Consider the following 21113-nt stretch of genomic DNA (forward strand, 5'->3'; position numbering starts at 1 on the left):
AGCGCTTAGGAAATCCAGAGTTCTGGTTCCCACAGTGCTTGTGACTCAGCAGTGTAGCTGCCCTCAAACAGAATTACTTGTCCAACAACTTAAAATGCTTTGCAAGCACTAATGAATTAAGCCTCCCAATGCCTTGAGACGCAAAGTATTACTGATAGGTAAACCAAGGCAGAGTGCGAGTCATGTGCAGAAGCGCGTTGCAAACCCTCTCCCACGCAGCCCTAAAAGAAATTTTGACCTCAGAGAAGTCAGTAGCAAAATGCCCTTAACTTATTAAGGCCAGAATTTCACCCTTGAAGTCCTATCCATCTCCTGCTTTTCTTCAGGGAGCTCTCAAGGCCAGATCCTTAGCCACTGCACAGCACCACTGAAAACCAATGGAGCACAGTGCATCGCGCAGCCTGAGGATCTTTTTAAGACGCCAGTTTCACTGCATATACAGCAATGTCCAAAGCGCTGCCTGCGCACGGGGGGCCTGAATTGTAGCTGCTTTGAGTAGCCCGAGACTGGTGCATGTAAAATTCCTGCTGCAACGCTTTGCTTGCACATGCCCATGTCTCACGAGGTGCGGAGCCGCCGTGTCTTCCTTTGAGGCCGGTGAAGAACTTTTCAATGCCTGGCGCTCAGCTTTTTACGTTGCGTAAAGTTACTTCCTGCTAATCTTCCTATTCTGACATAATTAGATTACATCCACATTAGAAGCTGTTATAAACGTCTAGTGTGCCAAGGTCCAGTGTTACAGACAGTACCTCGCTTCGGGCCTGAATCAGTTCCCTAATATAGAGTTAGATCCCGCTTTGTCGAAGCCACTGGGAGAATGCCCGGGACTTTCGGGGGGACGAGGATCACCGCCTTTAGAGGGAGCGCCTGGCTTACGAGGGTCAGGTGTCGTGAAGTCAATTCTTTGTGTCAGGAAAGTTGTAATTTCCTTTTAAGGCTCAGTGACTCATTGAATCATGGCTGTGAACAATCCCACAGGATTTCCTTAGATTTGTGATACCTGAAGGTAAGCTTGGAATGACGCCCCTGGAAAAATTCTTCGTTCAGGGACCTGATCCATCTCATTTTCAAGTCAGTGACTAAACTTTTGTTTACTGCTGTAATGCAGATCCATACGGTTGCATAATCATGGGGGCCTGATCCTGCATCAGCCTTCAATAAACCAGTAGAAAGGGCTACCAGAAAAGGATCCGTTGGAATGTGGAATCTGTAGTCGTAAAGAATTCATAAAGCTTGATGACCTCATTTCACAGCAAAAGGAGAGGCTAGAGGAGCCCTTTGTTTCTCCATAGATTTTTGTAAAAGTAGTTCTGCTTCTCTAAATTAGCCACCCTCAATGTTCATTTGGGGCAGTTTTAGATATAATTCTGGAGAAACTGAGTGAAAGAGTGAAAATTTCACCCCCTTGGATAATCCTTTATCTAGAAGTTAAGCTTCCCTATTGCACAGAGAAGAATTTATCACTACAGTCAATCACGGAGGAGTGAGCTTTTAGATAAGGCCTTTCCTATAGTACATCCATAACACTTTATTTTCCTCTTGCTGTACTGGAACTGACCTCCCCACTTGGGCGAGTGTCGCGGAGGCAGAGATAGGGACTGTGCCGTGCTGCTTGGCTGACACATGTTTCAGAGCAACACATTCCAGCAGATGAACCCATTTGCACAGTTGAGTGATCTAAACTTAGAAAGCTAATTTCTCTAATTACAAAGTGAGACTGAACTCCTGTAAAGCTTTTCATCACCTGAGTGGAATGGGAATTGCACTTCCATAATCATTTAATGTTTAGAAGCTAATTAGAAAGCATTTTGTGGGGAGGCCACACCCCGTGTTAGACTATTTCACAAATGGATCAGGAGAGAAAACTACCTCTGATGAGAAAGTTCAGCAAGTGGCAGAGGTGAGGAGGAAGAGTACAGTTTACCAAACACTGAGCAGTGCATGCCTGCTTCCGTAAAAGCTTCAGTTCTTCAGAGTCAGGCAGTTTCTTAAAGCTGCCTCTCCAGGCAGGCTTTCCAAATGTGACAAAAGATTTTGGAGACGGAGATGCTCTAGTGACAGGAGAGCCAAATGCAGTTTGCTGCTACAAGCACTTACTTTCCTCTTTCCCTGGAGCATGTCGCTTAAGAGAATTAAAACGTCAAAGCTCCGTTGTGTATATTGTGCATGTGCGTTTTGTGACTTTGAAACTCCCCCCTTAGTTTTTCTGTACCTTAGCTCCCTGGAATTAAAATGAGGCACTGAATCTAATTCAGAGGATACTCTGAGACTAAAAAATGAAGACTGTGGGGTTCTCAGAAATGACTGTAGTGCGAGCCCGTAAAAGTCCCTGAAAGAGTTAAAAGTTGTAGAGCCAAAAAATATGTCTATTGTAGAGCTTTAAAGTTTTATCCAGCTGTAATTAACTGAATCCGTAACGTTATTGCTTTCTGTCACAGCTTAAAATTGAGACCTTACTCCATTACAGAGAATAGTACTGTTTCCGCTTCAGTTTTCTTTATTGATACGCATATAAAACCTGCTTTCTGGTTGTTTCTCTGTTAACCCTTCAAGGATCGGATGCCTCCACATTAACCTGTGAACCCAATTGCTTTGTCCTTCAGTTATCGTCCCCAGTGGTGGGATTCCTGTACACCAGTGATTTGATCTCAAATCCCTGCTTTCCAAAAACGGGGGAGAGCTGAGACTACAGTTTTAGGTCTGAGTAGGTATACAGCTTATCAAGCTAGAGTAGCTTCCAGTAGGTGCAAAGACTATGACACTGAGCAGTGCTGGCACGTCTGTCACGGACAAGATGACACTTTCATTTGATAAGCAGTAACCTCAGCTATTCTTGTCAGCCGTAGAAAAGGCTGCACTGGAACCTAGGCTGAGCCCAGTCTCCAATAAACAACCGATGCTTTTAAGTTTCTAGTAGGGTTTTCCTCACAGTTTTCGTCAAGGGTGCTTCTTTTAGCCGATTTTATTGAGTTAAGCGCTCAGATCGAGTTACATTTTCTTGTTATGAAAGCACCAAAATGTCTGAAGTTTTCTTTTCGTGTAGATTGTTTTCTCTTATTGTTAAATGCATATGATAGTATGTGTTCAATATGTTCTCAATCACAAGCGATCCTAAAGATGCAAGACTGAAGAATACAGGGGTGTCATTTAGCTAAGGAAATGACTTAAAAGAAGAGGGCTGCAATTAGCAAATTTAAATTTGGGTGTACAGTATATGACTTCTTGCCCTTGTGTGCCATTTTTCCATGGCTGATCTAATATACTGGGCCTTGAGTTTACTTAGTCCTGCACGTGGGCTATAAGGGGAGTTGCTTTATTTGGCATGAAGAAGCGTTTAGAGGAGTTAGGATTACTAAAATCCGGACTCAGTGCAAAATAGAAATGTGCCTAAATCAAAGAACAAAAATCTTTAAGTTAGGGATGTGCTTAAGTAATTTGCAGGAATGGCCAGTGAGTTGAGCTTTAAAGTTGGGGGGGTGGGAGTGACCCTGCAGATCTACAGGGGAAACCTTTCTCTAGGGAGTCAGGGGTATATACAGTGGCACAATGGCCTGTGTTGGTCTAGTCCCTTAGCACTGCCTGCTCCCTGGCAGAAGAAACCTTTCTGTATCGGCTAAATATTTTTAGATAAAGCAGAGGCCCCAGTGGGTGGCTGGCATCCTTGGAGGTACAGATAAAGACAAGATCTTAGGCAAAGGGGCTAAAAATGGCTTTCTCTGTGGCCATCCTTTACACAGGAATTAAAAAAAACCCTTGACCATTCTGCATGTTACAACAGTGGCACCGGCATGCAGATGTTACCTGCATGTGCACTGAGGGCTTTTCTGTCACTGATCATGCAGCGAGAGATGTGACAGGACTGTATGTCCCAGCCAGCAGCATTTGGAAGAGTCTGAGTCTGCTCTGGTTTGGGAGTTTTGGTGTTGAAACCCTGCATTTTGAACAAGGTCCGTATCAACTTCAGCAGTTCGCTTGAGCCTCTCCCAGTCCCACTCTGGAGTTAGCTGTGATCAAAGTGTCTGCAGCTACTAGCAGGACGGTGGGAACAAGAGTGAATGAGAAGGAATGGAATAAGAATAGGCTAAGGGCATCACGGAGAGATGGCAAATAAAAAGCCTTATTCTTGGGAGTATGAGCAAGATACAGTGTCCTGTCACCCTGCCTCCCTGATTAAAGGTTTTCCTTTGCTGTTTCCACAGTACCTGGAAGGTTTTACATTCCTGCCTCCCTGTCAGCCGTTCGGTCTCACAAGGTTTTCAAACACACGGGAGATGATTTTCCCTTCACTTGCTGCTGATCTCGGCCCTGAGTCATGGACCACTCCGAGTGTGATGAAGGACATCCCCGATTTGTGGCACTGTGGCGGCAAGACATGCTTGGTGAAGACGTGGAAGAAAGAGCCTGGCTGTAGAACTGGACCCTTAAAACCAATTAATTTCTTTGAAGGTAATGGCATTACCCAGCGTGCATCCTCTTCATGTCTGAAAAGGGCCACAGACTCTCGCAGATCCACAATCTGTGTGTTACCCTGAATTGCCAGGTTTTTTATATATATAATGATGATTTTTATTTGCTGTGGCAGAGGGGAACGAATGAGGATCTGCCACAACTTGAATAGAAGCAATTCCACACCTGTCCCTTTAAATGCACATTTGTGGTTGGCTGCCTTTTATTGTCCTTCGTCCTCTGGGGCTGCAGGGGAGTGTGTGTGCGTGCAGAAGGATTTCCCAGCCTAGTGGGTGACCCCTCGTCTTGCTGCTCCAAGCAGTGGCTTCCCTCCCCTCCTTTCTTTCCAATATTTATTGGAAGCACGTGCTAAGGAATCTGTGAGCCTGCAATGCTAATGAGTGCGTGGCACCGAGCAGAGCGGGGCACCAGATGCAAAGGGACAGGCGCGTTTCCTAATGAGGGAGTCCCGAGACCCATCTGTTGAGTCTCGTGGGCCCTCAATGAAGTTAGCTGTGCAAGGTTGCCAGAGGAGGTTTTTTTCTCTAATGCTTTTAGTTCTCAACAAGTGCAATCCTGTATAGAGCAGCATGTCATGGGGTTAGGCTTTGTTGTTACTAGCAGATAATGTGACTTTGAAAAGAACGCCCCCAGCCCAGCTGAAAGGAGGATAACCCTCCTCTACCCCCTTCCTTCCCATCCTCCTTGCTCAGATCAATAACAGGTCCCTAGGCACAAAGCCTGCATTCTTTTATTCTCAAATTAGAGCAGCTGCAGCAGCACCACCACAGCTCATTGGAAACCTATTAGCTTTTGAAAGACTTAATCCAGTTTGAAAATAACTAGTGTTTCTCAATCCTTCACGCACTCTCTCCCGTAAGAGGCAATATTCTTAGGCTGCGTTGAGAGTGGACTGGGCTTATTATTATAATAATCTGCATCTCTCTCGGTGTCCCAAAGGGGCAACAAAGAAGGCAAAATGTCAGTTTCCCAGCTTCACACGGCCTAAGAACATCGGATTTACTCTGCCATATCACACCCTATCACTGAGCTATGCCGCCTACCATCCTGCTTTCAATAGTGACCGATATCTTGTGATTCATTCTCCAATTTCATAGTTTTTAAGGCCAGAAGGGACTATTATGATAATCTATTTGACCTCCTGCACAACACAGACATTAGAATTTCATCCTAGGTGGGATAAAAGCTGGGAGCAGCTGGATTCTTTGATGCTGCTCTGCTGGGCAACAGTGGAAATATGGGTTTTTTGAGGGGGGAGGTACTTTTTGCTATAAGGGGAATTTGTTCTTTTTAAGCACATGAAACACAGAGCTTTGCGAATGGGAGCCTTGTGCATACTCAGCGAATGCCTTGCTTTGGAGTTAGGGCAGCTGATTTTCGGTAGAAAGGGTTGCTCACCCATCTTGGTTTCTTGTTTAGCTTTTGTATCTAATCACCCCTTTACTGCAGGATCTCCCTGCAGCAACCCTGTGAGCTAGTGACTCCTATTTCAAGGGTGGGGATCTGAAATTCAGCAATTGCCATGCCCTTCAGAGACATTTAGGCCACAAATGCCTCGTGAAGATCACAACAGTGAGGAAACAAAGTTTTCTTGAACAGGGTCCTTAATCTCGTGCCCCAAGCCACACTGGAAGTCTGTAGATGATCAGGGAGATTTTTTTCTCATTTTTCTTGAGTTCCAGCCTAGTGCGTTTGCTGGCACATCTTTCTCTGCTCAGTCTTTTCCTGTACCATGCCAATCCTAAACCTTTCCTGTAAGTGCTGCCAACTGCTGTCGGTAATGACAGTACAGATATTTTGCCAGTAGTAGCTGGGGTAGGACCACCAACTGACTTCCTGAAGGCCACCGAACAGCAACAGCTTTTGATTTCTCCTGACCTGGGCCAGATTCAGTGTGGTGACCTAGAGCTAAGGGGCTCAGTATCTCATTACTAATCCCTTGAGCTAGCCAATTCCTTCCACCAAGTCAATGTTTTCTAAGTGTTAAAAGACTTTTCCTGCCCGCCTGCCCATTAAATCCTGCTCTTCTGTCCGTGTCCTTGGATCAGCCTAATCACTGAAGTGGATCAGTTTCAAGTCTTAACGGTGCAAGCTGTGGTACTGGCAATGCAAAAGATGGCAGGCAGCGCAGCTGAGGCGCTGCGGTGCAGGCAGCGGGACAGACACTGCTCCTAGGGGTCTGCTTTGCGGTAACCCTGATGTGCTGCTTTTGTAATGCATTGCCAGCTGGGACATGTGGTGTTTCCTGCTTTTAGCTTATTTATCTGAGATTTACAGTTTCTATATGTTTCTAGAAAATTTAAGTCTAGAAAAAAGAAGCCAGATGTTTCCCTGGATCATCCACCGGCATTGCTGTTTGGGTGCCTCAAGTGCTAATTCTCTTCTGTCATATTTTAATCTTTTCACTTTCTGAGATGGGGAACCTGGCTTCACGGAATGAACCACACAGAGTGCCATCGCTATGTTCTAATGTATCCTTATTATTAAAGTCTCATATTTTAAAGATACAGAGAAATGTGTTTCAAAAGAATGCGTACAGAAAACCACTATGTTTTGCATTAGAATCTGCAATAGCCTCATCCACATACACTTAGCAGGAAACAGCTTCCATTTTCTTAATTTTAGATTTGATACAGAGCAGCTTAGAAGTTTGGATCTTCTATACATGTGTCCCCTCTTCCAGCAAAGCTTCCTCATAATTCACATAGGCTTACAAGGGTGGGCATATACATTGCTCCAGGTATTTGTTTTTTTTCCCCTCATATATATCTGTATGAAAAAGGGGAGCTATTCTTAGACGTTTCAGTTACTCATCCTTGGTAACTGTTTTCTTAATATTTACTCTGGTAAAGTGGGCATAGCTGTGTTTTTATGAGGAATGTTTTTCTTCTGGCAAAGTAGGAACACTGTTTCCCCCACTACTTATGCAGCTCTACATGTGGAGGTGTCTGTGTGCGCACATGCACTTGAATACAAATTTCCCTCATCAATTTTTTCTTAAAACAAAGATTATTCATAGAGAGCGTGTCTGCCTTTGACTGCATATAGTACACCAGGCTGCAGATGAAAAGAGCATAAATCTCCAAGCTTCTGCACTTGCTTTTGTAGAAGGGGTTGTGTATTTGCTGAGGGATACTAACCACATGTGCCCTTACTTTCAGTCAGTGGATCAGGATACTTTAGTTCTAGGCTATCTCATTAAGAATATTCTCAGAATAGTTAATTAGTCTCCAGAATCATAGGGGGTTGCTCCTTTCCAATACTGGTGATGTCAGTTAATGCTCTATTACCATCTGCAACTAAGTTCTTAATGTGGAGCTCGACATGAAGGCCCATGTCTAGCAAAGACACAGAAGCAAAATCTAACGGTGTCCTTCCTCTTGCTAGAGCTTTGTTTATCTGAGTTGTTTCCCAAGTTAACTCCTGTGGCCTAACCCCATAGAAGAGAAGATCTAATCTCTAATTGTCCTCTGGGACTATTCCTGCAAGGTCCTTGAAGAATATATCCTGTTTCCCAGTCAAAGAGTCATTCCAAGGATGTGTCCTGTCTTCTCTTCTCATTTGAAGATTGTTTACCTGTTATTTATGAACTGTGTTTTGTCTATGGACTGTTCCTAGTGTGGTGGCATTGTGATGCTTGTTAGAGAAGGAGGAAGGATTAAAATGGCTCAGACTTTACATTCAACATCACATATTGTATGCAGAAGGATTTATGGGCATATTACAAATGCATCAGAGCCCAGCCAACCCTTGGAGGCAGCAAGAATTCTGCCATCAGTGGAAGAGAGAATAGAGAAATATTGAGAGAATTCATAATTACCTGTTCTGATGATGTTTTAGAGCAGCACGGCATATGCTGTTGGGTGTCAGATGTGGAACAAAATCTTGACCATTTCAGGATGGTGATAAAATAAAAGCAATTCAAGGATCAAATTCCACATGAGTGTAAATATTCAAACTCAGCTGTAGTAAACAGAATGCTCTCATTCATGCCAGCTAGGATTACAGTTTGGCAATTTTATTAGAGTATGAAGAGGTCACTTATTGTTTCAAAGAGGTTTTTCCTGAAAGGAAGGCAACCAGTGCTGAAGAGCTGAAAGCACTGAGCTGTGCTCATTTGGATTAAAAATAGGTATTTTGGGCCAGCGGAGCTTCAAAATAAGCAAATTCTCAAACCAAACAGTTTTCCTTTTGGTAGCCGAAAAGGAAACCGCACATCCAGGAGGAATGCAGATCAAAGCAAACTCTGCAAATGATGCAGAAACACATAAAATAACAAACAAGGCTGGTGGGAAGAGGGGAGCTTTTGTAAGTAGATAGGTCTGTTCATGTTACACTGAAACCAAATGCAAGATTGCTAAAGAAGATACTTGAGAGGGGCATATAAGGGTATAGATTTTTCTCCTCGGAGGATTTTTTCCAGCCTGTTTTTGCATGTCCATTGTATTTGCAATGTAATATATAAGGGACATACTTGGCACCAGATCTCACTGATACCAACTTTTGCCTTTCACCACTCTACCTTATCTCTTACTTTCCTTCTCTCGTTAGCTTCCCTGAGCCTCCCTCTGCCTAAGTCTGTGGCAAAACTTGTTTGTTTTACTGCTTGCCCATAATGCTGTTAAGGCACATCATCAAGTCATCTTCCATAACTAAACTTTCGATATTTAGGTAGCTTAACCTTCATACTTTCAGAACAGAACAATTCTGAATGTATATAGGTATGAGCTGGTTAAATTGGAATGCATTTGTTTAATGGGTTATATAAGAGAATACAAATCTACCTCAGAACAGTTTTTAATAGAAAATATAAAGAGAAAGTGATTGCTAAATCTTTTTAAACTCATTGTTTTACTTATGTTTAAGTAAATACGTTGCGGCAATACTCAATGCTTGTAAAAATTGAATTGATAGGGATTTGGCAATTGTTGCAGTGAAGTCGCTCTTTAGCTTAATGACTTGTCCAGTCCTTTCTTGAATGCATCTTCCTGAAGTGATGGGCATATAATTCCTGAACTCTTCAGGGTTTTGATTGATTAACAGAATTCTCAATACAAAAGGAAGGACCTTGCAGAAGGGAGAAGGGTCCTTTGTCCAACAGCCATGAAAACTGGGATTTCTGGGATCGCTGTGTTCCCTCCTGTGGGTCCTGCAGACCTCTCCCTGTCTCTTTTGTCCTGCTAGCTCCCTCCATGTGCCTCTCCAGCTGAAGAAGTTGCATGTTAGGCACTTACCTCACCTTTGGTACGAAACAACTCTTCTCTTGTGCAAAAGGTAATTTATTTCATCTAGGCCAACAAGTGAGAAGGCAACACTTCTTTATAAGCCACATTTCTTTACATAGAACTGAATGTTTCTCTTACCTCTCACTCCCCATCTCTTATTTCTGCAGCCACATACCTTTTGAAAGCACCCTGGTCCATATTGCTTAAGGCTGGAGCAGAGTGGGTTCCTTGGGGCTCTATAGGTGTGAGGACAGGACACAAGCTGGATTGACGCTGTCCTGGTCGTTGAAAAGACTCTACTTCCTCCTCCTTTTTTTTTTTTTTTTTTTTTTTTTTTTTTTTTTTTTTTTTTTAACATAGAGCAGCCCCTTTTCTCTCTGCTTTCCAGAGCAGCCTGCCATCCGGAAGGGCAGGCCCCACTGCACCCATCCTGTACAGGTCATAGGATATACGTCACACCTTCCCATCTTCCCCTTGGCTGTGCACAAAAAGATGCTGGCTCATTGTGTGAAGGGCGGTTTACTGTAGAAATGCTACTCTTCTAAAGACTCTCACTGGGATAGTTATGGGGTAGGTGGAAGACAATGCTTTCTTAGGCTTGTTTGCACCAGACAAAAATTTCCTCCAGCAATTTTTGATTTCCTTAGGACTCTGGAATTGTTTGCCAGTTCTTTGAACTTTTTTTAATGTGGCCACTTTTAGCCTGAATGGAGACTAGTGAAAGTTTGAGCTCTGCATCTGGGGAAGCTCATCTCTGTGTGAGCAGTGGACCAGTCAATAGGCTCCATGTATCAGATATTGTTAAACAAAGGGGCAGCCTGCAGCAAAAGGGATGTTTGTACTGTGGCCAGAGTAGGCTCCCTTAAAAATAATGGCCAAGAGTAAACAGTATCAATTCACAAGTTAGATGCTTGTAAAAAAAAAAAAATATCAGCCCATTTGCAAACCCATTAAGAAGGGAAATAAGACTTGACAGTTCACTGTGCTGTGATTCTAAGCATGATGTTTCCCTTAGAAAGAGTGCTTACGGTGCTCTGCAGGCAGGGTGAGTGCACTGCAGTCATTGATGGCAAGTGATTGGGAAGATTTGTTGCTCTACATAAGTTTGTCATGGCTTGATTTTAGGTTGTTTGAACCTATCTACATCAAGTGACAAAATGCAAAGCTGTCAGACCTGAACCAGCAAAATAAAGGTGGTGTTCTAAAAAGAGTATGTCCATACAGTGACTTCTGATTTTCTACTCAAATGTGGTTTTCATTTTTGTGACTTCAGGTTACAAAATATGTGAGGGTTTTTGTTGAAAGAGGATTATCCCCAAGCTAGCTTTGCTAAGGAAAACTTGCTACAAAAGGAGAATTTTTGCAAAATTTATTCCCAAGGTGATGGCTTCCAAGTACAGAAGAAATTTACATTTGTGCCCTCCTTTGTTCTTGGTAGATATACGGGCAGCAGATCTGAAATTCAGTCAGCACTCTGCATCCAGTGGCTAACTGGGTGATCCTGGTCACCAGAGGAGAAGATGCTGGACTTGCAGAGTTTTGGGAGGAAGTTCATTGATGGGAGAAAGGTTGAAGAGACCTTGATGAAAGGCATGGAGTAAACCACCCCTAAATCAGGCTGGACAACTTCTGAGTAATTTTATGGAGTATTTCAAAGTTGCTAGAAAATCTCTCATTGAGTCCAGGAGTTTTTAATACTGTCCCACTGTGCTTAGCTGGCCTCAGATATATGGAAAGTCATAGTGGAATTGGAATATTTTAAGGACAACAAATCACTTGGTGAAGGCCTTCTACAGAGATGAAGAGTGAAAGGCTGATTTCTGTGAGACAGCTTCCAGTATGATTGTGATGGTTGTGCTTAGCACTGGTAACTGATATCAGAGATCAATTATATTAATCACGAGACAATCCCTAGTCCATAAAACTGAGTTTAAGTAGTTGGGACAGAAAAATGGCATGGAGACATAAAGTGAATTAAAGTCCATAAGAAAGCCTGCTAAGGAATAAGCACTTAGCCCAGACCTTACACAAAAACAACCCAGGCAGGAAAAGCAATATATACTCTAACATGAAACTGAAGACATCAATTGTCTGAGGTTCTTTTGCTGAAATACCTTGCTGTGTGCCCCATGGACTGACTACAAGGCTAGTCTTTCATTCTGATGACTCTACCGATGTTGATAAACATAGCTCAAAAACGGATCTAAAAGGACCTGTGGGGTTTTTATTTTACACATTTTTCATCAGGACATAGCTTTCTAAAGCATGATTAAATATTTGATAACTTTGACCACAATTAAAACTGATTAGTCTACAATTCAAGGTTTTTAAAAAATAAATAAACAATTGCCCCCAAACTTCCAGAAGCTCAAAAGCCTGTAAAGAAGATCCTTAAACATTAGAAACAGCTGCTTTTACCTAACCGTTAATATAGCTGTTGCTTTTATTACAGTGTGGTTCCTTCACAGTATCTGTTACGCTTACGTATGTTAGCACAAGAATTGTATTCTCACTCAAAATAGTCATTGGCTTTTTGTCAACAAAAAGCTATAATCAGAATAATTTTCGTATAAGCAGCGCTTTCACAATGAAAGTCCTGCATTCAAGAGATTTCAAACAACTCTGAGCTTGAAAGGGACTGTTTTTAAAAAAGGAAAATGCTATTAGTATCACTATATTATAGAGAAGTCAGTTACATTAGAATGAAAGCAATAGAGAAGCACGAACGCTGTCATACCGGATAAGATATCCAGTGCGATAACATTTGTCGGCATTGGTCAGTTCAAGGGGCAAAGAAATTAGAAAGCAATTAATTATTTGCTTAAAGGAAAAGAATATCCTGAGCCTTTAGTTAGTAGTTTAGATCAGAATCACAGGGCTTTATAACCATTTAGTTGTATCTTGTCATAAATAACACTAATCCATTTTGAAATGCAGCAGTTTTGGTTTCCCAGTTGTTCTTCTGGCAGAGAGCTCCACAGATTAATTACTCATATTGAGACTTTTCTTAAATCACTTTTAAATATTGTCTTTCTACTTCATTGGCAGAACCTTTGTCTTTTGTTATGAGAGAGGCTGAAGAGGACATGGCTCACTTTCTGTATGTTTGATCTGTTATGTAACTCTCATCTCATTTTCATTTAGCAATGATAATCCTAGTGTTTTCAGCCTATTTTTTCCAGATATTTCTTTAAGCTTCTGGGCACTTCACTTGCCAATCTCTGGACCTCTCTTGTTTCTGCTCTCTTCTCTCCTTCCTGTGGATTCAGTATTTCAGACAAGGAACTTACGTAGCGACAATATTGTGTATTGTATTGGAAAGTAATAAAATTTATACTAAATGCCCACATATTATACACAACCATCTAGATTGTACAACACTTATGCCATCCAAGGCTCTTAATTTTTACGTTTTACACTATCAAAGTAGAAGTATAATGAATTCTGTTGCTAAGAAAACCATGGCTTGGCTGAGACAAGTAGGCATGCTGTGCTGCTACTACTTAATAATTACAGCTGAGTGAAAATAAAGATACTTAAATTACAGGAGAGCTGCAGCACTGAGCATGAGTTTTCAGCCTGAGCATGATCTTTCATATTGCTTCTGGAGGTAAATTGATAGTGACTCATAGCATGGTGGAACTGAAAATCTGTTGGTTCAGGGCCTGTGGTCTTCTACAGGATGATCACATTACAATTTTGATGTTTCCTGTACATTTGGGTATCTTTAATTCTGGAGTACATGTTTTAGGGAGGCTTGCACTCTCCATATTTCAGAGTGTCTTGCTGCTGACACTGAGCATTAGGCAGTGTGAATGGCTCATTTCAAGTGATCTTGGTCTGTGGTGAAAAGAACAGGAACAAGTCCAGTACACACAGAACAACTGGCTTTTGTTTACCGAGTCAAAGCTGTAAAACCATAAAGGGAGCAGAAGCTGAAATCAAGGGACATAGAAATAATGGAGTGGGAAAAGGAGAATCAACATTTGAGGGTTCTGTATGAAAGAGAGATCTGGGTTCTGGCAATGGGGGAAAGGCATGAGTCATTCTTATTTATCAGCAAGAATTCACCAACACCTTTCCTCCCTCTCAACTTTCAGCCTGATTCATCAAAGCCAAAAAGTAGCCTTACATGATGTTAAAAATACTCTTAGACTGCTAGCTGAAGCTAGGGTCCTCCCTCGTAAGATGCAGGAAAAGCTTTCTTAAATTTTATTCTTAAAAAAAAAATGCTTTCAGTGTTCCTGATGGAGATTTCCCGCTCATTGAAAGCTACTGCTTCCTTGAAAAATCTTCAGTCTTTTAGAGCATTTTAAAACAGATACTCTTAGGAAATGCTATTGTTTGGTGCATCTGGCTTGTAATCAGTCAGTCCTTTCAGAGCCTAAATCTTCTGTTGTGACACCGACCCAGAGCATGCCTGGTGTGGTCCTGGGGAGCCATGTGCCTTATATGTCCATTGCAACTTGCAGGAGGTCAACTAGGGGGAAGCCAAAGGATTTGTGCAAATGGTGGAGCCAAGCAGAAGGTCAGGGATGGCATTTTGTGGCCATGGGAAAGAGACAGCTCTTTCTCCTGGGTCGGGATGAGTCTCCGTCAGTGCCGAGTCTCAAAGGATCATGGGGCTTCCATGGCTGGCACCCAGTGTTCTTAATTTTGTGGTGAATACGAGCCCTGAAAGCACATAATTTAATCCGCCTGAAGATAATTGTTGAAATAAATCATTCTCTTGTTTAAAGAATAAATCTTCAGCAAGTTTCAAGAGAGCCTACAGCACTGCTGATTTTAATCATTACTCTGCATAGGGAAGTGTCTATATTGCTTAGTGTTTCCAAACCAGCAGTGCTGCTATTAAAAAGTCAGGCCTGGATTTAGAAGCTGTCACAATTCAAACAAAGCTTTTTTGGGGATTCCTGAATTCAGAGCTGAAAGAAGAGAGGCCTGGTGAGCAGAGACCCCACCGTCCTCTCCAGGTTTAACTAACCAGTAAGCCACGCTGCCATATGGTGCCTCAGTTTCCATGTCTGAACTCTGGATTCTGTGGCCAGTGCTCTGTAGCACATTGCCATTCTGGAGGGGAGAAATGCTTCAGGAGAGCTGGGTGTTTTTGGTTTTTGGTGTTGATGGGCTGTTGCTGGAATATGGGTTGCGTATGACAGGAAATGTGCTGTGGGTTGTCAGATTGTACCACAGAGAGCGATTCCAGTCAATGGTGGGTGATTTTTATCAGACTGCCCTGTGGTCATCCAGTGGGCTCCCCAGGGCTCTGCTGAGGAGTTTCTTGTTCAATAACATGTCCTGCTTTGGTTGAAATTTTTCAGGGTTTGGCTGGTCCGCAAGGGATTTTTTTGGGGTGTGAAAAGGATCGGTTTGGGTGAGATGCATTCTAGCAAAGTAGAAATTACACTGGTCAGCTGAGGTCTGGAGAACCATGCTTCACTAAACCTCCCTGTCCCGTATTTGGGAGCTGCACTGTGACAGAGACGGTTCACTACAGAGGCAGGACGTGGGCTGTACTGACTAGCTAAGGTGTTCCCTGACCAACCATGGGTGAGGTAGGGTTTGGATAGACCAGAGCTTCTTTTGAGGCTTGATTGTTCAATTAGCACTTGGCAATTCAGTTGCTCCTATGACAGCACCCTTGATACCCCAGCTGGTTAGTTAAAGGCGTTGTTCTGCTAATTTATGATCCTTGTGTTCAGTTAAATAGTAGAGATATTGGGCCCTTTGTACAGAAACTATGAATCCATGATGGATTGCGGGCAGGTTCCTGCTGCTTACCCATTTTCTTCCTGGCCACTGGTTGAACACCAGAGAAAGTTGGTGATCTTGGTATTCTCCCATGTTTTTCTTCATATCTCCCTTTTCTTGGAGAGCACTTGGGAATCTTGTTTCTGGAGCTTTCTGGGAGGAATGGACACTGCTCTGGTCTTTTCCACTGCAAACAATCCCATTTCTCCCAGTCCTCCAAACTGAGAAATACTTAGTGCTCTACTGAAGCTGATCTTAGTGTTAAAAAATAAATTCATACAGCTTTTGGCACAGCACCATTTGAATAATTCTGAGTGGTTGGGAATTAATTCACTGTGCCATTTAAGCTACTTTGAAGAAGAAGAGATCTAGCTACATTTTATTTTGGTTGTATTTTGTATGAAATGTGTGGAGTTATTGGAACCAGATATATTAACTTTGTGCTAGGCTGATGTACACCAGTGAAAAATTTGTCCCCTGGCATATGGAATTGAAAGCTGAGGGTTTTCTCAGACACGGATGCCACCCAGCTCCCTCGATTCTAGGTATCCTAGCCCCCTGGTACGTTACTATGTCTAATAGATATGAAAACACTGGGTCCCAGTGCTATTTCCATCAAGTCATCCATTTTAAAGGTCTTAGAACTTGCTTTTGTCTGAAGCAAAATGTTTGTCACGTGTTATTAGAAGGGACCTTACTGTGGAGTAAATCAGGAGTAACCAGAAGGATTTTAAACATCATTGTTAAATATCATAGAATTGTAGAATCATAGAATGGTTTGGGTTGGAAGGGACCTTTAAAAGCCATCTAGTCCAACCCCCCTGCAATGAGCAGGGACATCTTCAACTAGGTCAGGTTGCTCAGAGCCCCGTCCAGCCTGACCTTGAGTGTTTTCAGGGATGGGGCATCTACCACCTCTCGGGGCAACCTGTGCCAGTGTTTCACCACCCTCATCGTAAAAAATTTCTTCCTTATATCTAGACTAAACCTACCCTCTTTTAGTTTATATGCAAGTGTGGGATATGTTTATCTCCAAAAGTGGTGTGAGTGTAAACAGTATGTCATGAACCATTCTATCGTGTCTGAGTTACAATCATATGCATAAATCATAGAAGTATCACATGTCATAAGCACAAGCTTTCATAGGCAATCATTCTTACAAATTTTCATTTGCAGAAAATCTTGGGAGCTGTTGTCTTTGTTCAAAGTTTAAAAAAAGTAATCTACTTAGAGTATTTGTAAATCAGCCTTCAAAGAATAAATTGTAAAAGAAACAGCACCACAGCAGAAGTGTGACATTTCCAGCTATCTTTAGAGGGAGGTCTGTTCTACAATACATTTCAGGTGACAAAACACAAATATGATGCACAGTGCCAAATGGAAAGAAAGAATAGACCCTCTGCTGCTGGGAATAGAAGACGACTATAGTAATGTGATTATGGTAATGGTCAACAAGTCATAGTCTTGTGCTTTTGTTCACTGTAATTAACTTCTTGGAATGGCACAGTCGCTTTCTCTGTGCTCATCAGATGGCCCTGCTTTTGTGTCCGCAGTCTGTTATTTCTCCTGCAGGGTCTGCAAGCCTCCAAGTGCATTACTAAATGAATTCATTGCTGGAACAAAGATTCGGTAGTAGAATAGAGATTGATATCTTTTGTTGTCAGACATTCAATACCATATAGCAATCCAATTACTTAAGCTGTTCCTATCAGTCTTATTACGGCTCACTATTGAGGCATGCTTTAAAGCTGGATAATTCTGTCTTGCAAGAATGTAGTGGAACAGATTAGAGCTTTAATGAGAAGGCTTTCTGTGGGCTAGGGCACTTCCATTGTATGTGTTGGGATTGAGGAATCATACCTAGGCAAAGGCCCGGAGTCATTGTTGCGAAGACCGATCAAAGGGAAGCCTGAAATCTGTACAATTGCTTGAAGAAATTTTATGGGCTATAAAAAAATAAAATAAAAAACTGGCAAGGTTTCTGTCTGTTATTGCCTATCTGATGAGAATCTGTGGTACACTGGGAAAAGGAAATTGCTTATTGGAATTCAGATTGTGGAATGGATATCTCGTTTTGTGTTTGAACTTTTCCTCCGCTGTGCTATAGGTCAAATTCTGTCCTTAGCTGTAGCATTTTAGGAATGCTGGCAGCATAAGTTCAACATAAGACTTATTCTGCATACAACTACCCAGGGTAGATGTTTGGAGAGGCGGGTTTCTAGTGTGCACGCACACACCAGGAAAGAAGGCTTCGATAATTGCAGGTAGAGGATGATTAGACGAGCAAGTCAGCTTCCCAGGTTTGCATCCTTGCTCATGCTCTCTGTAGCACAAAGCAGGGGTAGATTGAGTCCCAAAGACAGCAGAAAGCTGGAATCAGTAAGACCTCAAAACTGAGGCTGAAGTATAGAAGTGGAAAATAGCTATTCTTCTGGGAGGAAAAAAAAATCAACAATGTAAATATAAACATAAACAAAACTGTTTACTTTGCAAATATTTTGGGGGGAGTTTGTATATGTGAAACACACCTAAGTTTATTGTGGCAAATACAAGCAGTAGAAACTTAGGAGATGCCAGACTAAGTCTGTATGTCCAGCAAGACAATTTGACTGCTTCTTGAATGTATGATTTCTGATGGACTTTTAAAACACGATAGAAGTCTCCAGCTCTGTTCTAGGCCTCAGCAGAAACATCTGTGCTATGAGTCAACACAGTGTGAACAGAAGCATCCAGGAATTGCTAAGGTTGAAGTAAATTGGAAACATAGATTAGAGTGCTTTTGTATGGAACACATGCAGCTTGGTGTCATTTGTGAAAATAAGTATATCTAAACTTGTCTGAAATCCCGCCTCTCTAGATCACTATCCTTAAATAACTGAGGGCATGTTTTATTTTTTGGCATGATAAACGCAGCAAAGCAAACACTCTCTTGGTGTGTGTGGCAAAGCTATGTAATTTCTGAAGGGCAACGTTTGAGGATATGGCCTGTTTTTCCTGAATTGAAAAAAATGTGTATGATTTATAATTTCATTATAATAAGCTTGATTTTCCATTTCTTATGGTTGTTTTTTGCACTATCAACAGCTAAATATTTCCTCATCAGGGACGAAGTTATGAAGTATTACAATGCACACATGTTGTCCGACTGCAATATTTTCAAAGTATTACTTATAAGAACAGCAATTATAAAGACATTTTCCAAAGGAAATTGTATTAGAGTTAGGATAAGGATGTGGGGGTGTGAACCTAAGTCTGAGGAACACCTGAAGGTTTATCTATGTGTGTAGATTTGTTTTCAGAAAGTGTTTGCGTTCCTGTACATAGATCACAAACACTGCTTTTCTTCAGCAGAAAAGGTACAACCCAGTTCTGGGCAGAAGCTAAACTTTATTTTGTGGCCTCAGTTGCCTGATGTGGGTTGAAGTTAATGTTTCATGAGGCAAAGGACAGCACCTGTTCATTCCAGGAACGGTTACTGCTAAGATATTTGTTTTGGGTCAGAGTTAAGGTGATTTTGTGCTGAATTATCAGTTTCTTTCTCACTCAGGAGTGTAAGGGGCAATTAAAGATTTAGGGTGGCATGACCTTTATTCTGTTCATTGTTGACTTGTAACGAGTGATGTCTATAGTAACTGCTTTCTTGTAATTTATTTACTCTATTTAGGAAGCAGGGGTTTGGACTTGGGATCTTCCAAGGGGAGCTTTTTACGTGCATTTTCATTTATTTTGTCTAAATACATTGAAACCTCCAGGCCAGATACTCAGCTGGTGTAAATCAGCTTAGTTCCATTGACGTCAGTGGAGCGGCGCCAGCGGCAGATCTGACCCACTTCTTTAATCTGATCATTTGTCCATCCCATTTATTTCAGATTACATCAGAGTGAGCAGAGCCTTACCTCATTCACCATGAACTTGATATAGGTACAACCTTGCAAGTTTTGGCAGAGGACTGTCATCACTGAGAAACATGTAAGAAGCAAGAGTAGCATCCAGTCCTCTGCCATGCAGAAGTTGCTTGGAACCAAGGTGTCTGACAGACCCAGCTTTACTTAATATGAGACTGTGTGACATATGACATTCCAACTTGCTCATAATAAGTTATGTTAAAAATAATTTCCCACAAAACATTAACTTAATCCAGCATTTTATGTGGTCTAAATATCTGTTAACTAATTGGTAGTATTCATTCGGTGTTCAGGATGCTCTGGGCCACTACAGCCAGCTGTGAGTCTTCAGAAACCTCAGCATCCCACCTGTCAAGGCTGTGCTGGTACCCACCTTAGAAATCTCCAAGGGAACTGAGATTCAAGTTTGCAGTCACACCTTGGGTCTGGCACCTCTAACTTCTTCCTTAATTTTTTCCTGGTTTTTACTGTGGTTTGCCCTCAGGTCTGTTCCCTGCCATTGTCCTCTCAGATCAGTATCGGATGGTTAGACTGAGCGTTATCTTCATATCGCACACTGCTCTCCCAATGAATCTCTGTAGCCGATCTCTTTAGCTGCGTGAGTGAGCACATTTGAAGGTTCAGGAGGTTTTTTGTCGGGGGAGAATGGAGGTACAAATACACAGCTGAAGAGCTCCGTTTTTCCCTTAATCTGAACTGATGATTGAACTGACTCTTGGCTCTTCTGCTTATTCTCAAACAATAATTTTACTCAAATATTCTAGTAGCTTCCAGCGACACTTTCCCAGGAGCATAAAATATCACGTGCCTGGGCTCCCTGAGTTTTGTGTACTCAGAGAAGTTGCTTGCCTCTAAAAGTTTACATCGAAGGCTTCGTTTGTTTCTGTCCCATAACCTTGCAGTGAGTGTACACTCTTAAGAAGACCCAGGACCATGTTTTTACCACAGCAGATATTTTCTCTTGGTACTGCTACACAATACATCTATCTAGTTTATCTACCTCACTGCTTAGTTTACATTTCCTTAGTACAGAGAAGAGTTCTGCTTTTCTGTTGGCTGTTTCCTGTGGTCATTGCTAATATTGATGAGGTAGCACAAATATTACTTTTTCTGGGATCAAACTGTCTTGCACATTTGTGTCCAACTGGAATGAAACAACCCATTTTCTCAGCAGTCAGTTGATCCTCTGCAGCATTATCTAATGTCCTACAACCTTCTCTGAGCTAGTCACGCAGTGGCCATTGACTTTGTACTGGACTTTCTCCAGTACCTCCCTTCAAGAGTTTGCAAATGCCAAAATGATGTGAGCCATTGCAGTTCTGGTATCTTTTTCCAAACACCAGATGTTGTCTTGGCTTCTCTTATTCACAAACTATATGTCTTGTTTTACGCGGACTCTGATATTTTTGCCACAGATCTCTTTTTCTGGATGTTGTCTCTCATATCTGTCAGAACTGTCCCTGCCCCCTAAGTTTCAGTTTGGGTAGAGTGGCTTCCTTGTTTTGGCAAGTTCTAGTTGGGTTATTCCTAAATCTTTTAACAATATTTGTCTCTCTCTTTTTTCCCCCTTCGCTATAATATCAGCTTGGCCCTCATACCAGCTTGTGTTTTCAGCTATCAATTAGTAACAGAATATTTCCATCTTTTTTTTTCTGTACTGTTTCAGTATAACACTCCTGTACATTTAATAGTCTGCCTTCCCTGCCTGACTTAACTAAACTATGTAAATCATCTATGGCTTCAGAATCAGCCAGTACCTGAAAGG

The sequence above is a fragment of the Platalea leucorodia genome, assembly GCF_965183815.1.
Source record: "Platalea leucorodia genome assembly, chromosome: 3".
Taxonomy (NCBI): domain Eukaryota; kingdom Metazoa; phylum Chordata; class Aves; order Pelecaniformes; family Threskiornithidae; genus Platalea; species Platalea leucorodia.